Raw genomic sequence first — 5000 nt, 5'->3', positions numbered from 1 at the left:
ACGGCCCAAAAACGGGCCAAAACTGGCCATTTTTGGCTGCGCGAGCGGCGAGCGGCGGACAGCGAGCGAAGCGAGAGGCAGCACCGTCCCTGCTATACGAAAGCCCCATCCAGCCCTGTGCCACCCGGGGGGTTCCAGGGTGCTGAGATGGCTGACGTTTTGCTCCGCTCTCGACGGTCACCGCGCAATGCAAGAACAGGCCAAAAACTGGCCAAAACGGCCCAAAAACGGGCCAAAACTGGCCATTTTTGGCTGCGCGAGCGAGCGGCGAGCGGCGGACAGCGAGCGAAGCGAGAGGCAGCACCGTCCCTGCTATACGAAAGCCCCATCCAGCCCTGTGCCACCCGGGGGGTTCCAGGGTGCTGAGATGGCTGACGTTTTGCTCCGCTCTCGACGGTCACCGCGCAATGCAAGAACAGGCCAAAAACTGGCCAAAACGGCCCAAAAACGGGCCAAAACTGGCCATTTTTGGCTGCACGAGCGAGCGGCGAGCGGCGGACAGCGAGCGAAGCGAGAGGCAGCACCGTCCCTGCTATACGAAAGCCCCATCCAGCCCTGTGCCACCCGGGGGGTTCCAGGGTGCTGAGATGGCTGACGTTTTGCTCCGCTCTCGACGGTCACCGCGCAATGCAAGAACAGGCCAAAAACTGGCCAAAACGGCCCAAAAACGGGCCAAAACTGGCCATTTTTGGCTGCACGAGCGAGCGGCGAGCGGCGGACAGCGAGCGAAGCGAGAGGCAGCACCGTCCCTGCTATACGAAAGCCCCATCCAGCCCTGTGCCACCCGGGGGGTTCCAGGGTGCTGAGATGGCTGACGTTTTGCTCCGCTCTCGACGGTCACCGCGCAATGCAAGAACAGGCCAAAAACTGGCCAAAACGGCCCAAAAACGGGCCAAAACTGGCCATTTTTGGCTGCACGAGCGAGCGGCGAGCGGCGGACAGCGAGCGAAGCGAGAGGCAGCACCGTCCCTGCTATACGAAAGCCCCATCCAGCCCTGTGCCACCCGGGGGGTTCCAGGGTGCTGAGATGGCTGACGTTTTGCTCCGCTCTCGACGGTCACCGCGCAATGCAAGAACAGGCCAAAAACTGGCCAAAACGGCCCAAAAACGGGCCAAAACTGGCCATTTTTGGCTGCGCGAGCGAGCGGCGAGCGGCGGACAGCGAGCGAAGCGAGAGGCAGCACCGTCCCTGCTATACGAAAGCCCCATCCAGCCCTGTGCCACCCGGGGGGTTCCAGGGTGCTGAGATGGCTGACGTTTTGCTCCGCTCTCGACGGTCACCGCGCAATGCAAGAACAGGCCAAAAACTGGCCAAAACGGCCCAAAAACGGGCCAAAACTGGCCATTTTTGGCTGCACGAGCGAGCGGCGAGCGGCGGACAGCGAGCGAAGCGAGAGGCAGCACCGTCCCTGCTATACGAAAGCCCCATCCAGCCCTGTGCCACCCGGGGGGTTCCAGGGTGCTGAGATGGCTGACGTTTTGCTCCGCTCTCGACGGTCACCGCGCAATGCAAGAACAGGCCAAAAACTGGCCAAAACGGCCCAAAAACGGGCCAAAACTGGCCATTTTTGGCTGCACGAGCGAGCGGCGAGCGGCGGACAGCGAGCGAAGCGAGAGGCAGCACCGTCCCTGCTATACGAAAGCCCCATCCAGCCCTGTGCCACCCGGGGGGTTCCAGGGTGCTGAGATGGCTGACGTTTTGCTCCGCTCTCGACGGTCACCGCGCAATGCAAGAACAGGCCAAAAACTGGCCAAAACGGCCCAAAAACGGGCCAAAACTGGCCATTTTTGGCTGCACGAGCGAGCGGCGAGCGGCGGACAGCGAGCGAAGCGAGAGGCAGCACCGTCCCTGCTATACGAAAGCCCCATCCAGCCCTGTGCCACCCGGGGGGTTCCAGGGTGCTGAGATGGCTGACGTTTTGCTCCGCTCTCGACGGTCACCGCGCAATGCAAGAACAGGCCAAAAACTGGCCAAAACGGCCCAAAAACGGGCCAAAACTGGCCATTTTTGGCTGCGCGAGCGAGCGGCGAGCGGCGGACAGCGAGCGAAGCGAGAGGCAGCACCGTCCCTGCTATACGAAAGCCCCATCCAGCCCTGTGCCACCCGGGGGGTTCCAGGGTGCTGAGATGGCTGACGTTTTGCTCCGCTCTCGACGGTCACCGCGCAATGCAAGAACAGGCCAAAAACTGGCCAAAACGGCCCAAAAACGGGCCAAAACTGGCCATTTTTGGCTGCACGAGCGAGCGGCGAGCGGCGGACAGCGAGCGAAGCGAGAGGCAGCACCGTCCCTGCTATACGAAAGCCCCATCCAGCCCTGTGCCACCCGGGGGGTTCCAGGGTGCTGAGATGGCTGACGTTTTGCTCCGCTCTCGACGGTCACCGCGCAATGCAAGAACAGGCCAAAAACTGGCCAAAACGGCCCAAAAACGGGCCAAAACTGGCCATTTTTGGCTGCACGAGCGAGCGGCGAGCGGCGGACAGCGAGCGAAGCGAGAGGCAGCACCGTCCCTGCTATACGAAAGCCCCATCCAGCCCTGTGCCACCCGGGGGGTTCCAGGGTGCTGAGATGGCTGACGTTTTGCTCCGCTCTCGACGGTCACCGCGCAATGCAAGAACAGGCCAAAAACTGGCCAAAACGGCCCAAAAACGGGCCAAAACTGGCCATTTTTGGCTGCACGAGCGAGCGGCGAGCGGCGGACAGCGAGCGAAGCGAGAGGCAGCACCGTCCCTGCTATACGAAAGCCCCATCCAGCCCTGTGCCACCCGGGGGGTTCCAGGGTGCTGAGATGGCTGACGTTTTGCTCCGCTCTCGACGGTCACCGCGCAATGCAAGAACAGGCCAAAAACTGGCCAAAACGGCCCAAAAACGGGCCAAAACTGGCCATTTTTGGCTGCGCGAGCGAGCGGCGAGCGGCGGACAGCGAGCGAAGCGAGAGGCAGCACCGTCCCTGCTATACGAAAGCCCCATCCAGCCCTGTGCCACCCGGGGGGTTCCAGGGTGCTGAGATGGCTGACGTTTTGCTCCGCTCTCGACGGTCACCGCGCAATGCAAGAACAGGCCAAAAACTGGCCAAAACGGCCCAAAAACGGGCCAAAACTGGCCATTTTTGGCTGCACGAGCGAGCGGCGAGCGGCGGACAGCGAGCGAAGCGAGAGGCAGCACCGTCCCTGCTATACGAAAGCCCCATCCAGCCCTGTGCCACCCGGGGGGTTCCAGGGTGCTGAGATGGCTGACGTTTTGCTCCGCTCTCGACGGTCACCGCGCAATGCAAGAACAGGCCAAAAACTGGCCAAAACGGCCCAAAAACGGGCCAAAACTGGCCATTTTTGGCTGCACGAGCGAGCGGCGAGCGGCGGACAGCGAGCGAAGCGAGAGGCAGCACCGTCCCTGCTATACGAAAGCCCCATCCAGCCCTGTGCCACCCGGGGGGTTCCAGGGTGCTGAGATGGCTGACGTTTTGCTCCGCTCTCGACGGTCACCGCGCAATGCAAGAACAGGCCAAAAACTGGCCAAAACGGCCCAAAAACGGGCCAAAACTGGCCATTTTTGGCTGCACGAGCGAGCGGCGAGCGGCGGACAGCGAGCGAAGCGAGAGGCAGCACCGTCCCTGCTATACGAAAGCCCCATCCAGCCCTGTGCCACCCGGGGGGTTCCAGGGTGCTGAGATGGCTGACGTTTTGCTCCGCTCTCGACGGTCACCGCGCAATGCAAGAACAGGCCAAAAACTGGCCAAAACGGCCCAAAAACGGGCCAAAACTGGCCATTTTTGGCTGCACGAGCGAGCGGCGAGCGGCGGACAGCGAGCGAAGCGAGAGGCAGCACCGTCCCTGCTATACGAAAGCCCCATCCAGCCCTGTGCCACCCGGGGGGTTCCAGGGTGCTGAGATGGCTGACGTTTTGCTCCGCTCTCGACGGTCACCGCGCAATGCAAGAACAGGCCAAAAACTGGCCAAAACGGCCCAAAAACGGGCCAAAACTGGCCATTTTTGGCTGCACGAGCGAGCGGCGAGCGGCGGACAGCGAGCGAAGCGAGAGGCAGCACCGTCCCTGCTATACGAAAGCCCCATCCAGCCCTGTGCCACCCGGGGGGTTCCAGGGTGCTGAGATGGCTGACGTTTTGCTCCGCTCTCGACGGTCACCGCGCAATGCAAGAACAGGCCAAAAACTGGCCAAAACGGCCCAAAAACGGGCCAAAACTGGCCATTTTTGGCTGCACGAGCGAGCGGCGAGCGGCGGACAGCGAGCGAAGCGAGAGGCAGCACCGTCCCTGCTATACGAAAGCCCCATCCAGCCCTGTGCCACCCGGGGGGTTCCAGGGTGCTGAGATGGCTGACGTTTTGCTCCGCTCTCGACGGTCACCGCGCAATGCAAGAACAGGCCAAAAACTGGCCAAAACGGCCCAAAAACGGGCCAAAACTGGCCATTTTTGGCTGCGCGAGCGAGCGGCGAGCGGCGGACAGCGAGCGAAGCGAGAGGCAGCACCGTCCCTGCTATATACGAAAGCCCCATCCAGCCCTGTGCCACCCGGGGGGTTCCAGGGTGCTGAGATGGCTGACGTTTTGCTCCGCTCACGACGGTCACCGCACCACGCAAGAACGGACCATAAACAGGCCAAAACAGCCCAAAAACGGGCCAAAACTGGTCATTTTTGGCTGCGCGAGCGAGCGGCGAGCGGCGAACAGCGAGCGAAGCGTGAGGCAGCACCGTCCCTGCTATACGAAAGCCCCATCCAGCCCTGTGCCACCCGGGGGGTTCCAGGGTGCTGAGATGGCTGACGTTTTGCTCCGCTCACGACGGTCACCGCGCCATGCAAGAACGGACCAAAAACAGGCCAAAACAGCCCAAAAACGGGCCAAAACTGGCCATTTTTGGCTGAGCGAGCGAGCGGTGAGCGGCGAACAGCGAGCGAAGCGAGAGGCAGCACCGTCCCTGCTATACGAAAGCCCCATCCAGCCCTGTGCCACCCGGGGGGTTCCAGGGTGCTGAGATGGCTGACGT

The sequence above is a fragment of the Musa acuminata genome, unplaced genomic scaffold (assembly GCF_036884655.1).
Source record: "Musa acuminata AAA Group cultivar baxijiao unplaced genomic scaffold, Cavendish_Baxijiao_AAA HiC_scaffold_74, whole genome shotgun sequence".
NCBI classification, from domain to species: Eukaryota; Viridiplantae; Streptophyta; class Magnoliopsida; order Zingiberales; family Musaceae; genus Musa; species Musa acuminata.
Note: the sequence above shows the minus strand (reverse complement) of the source record.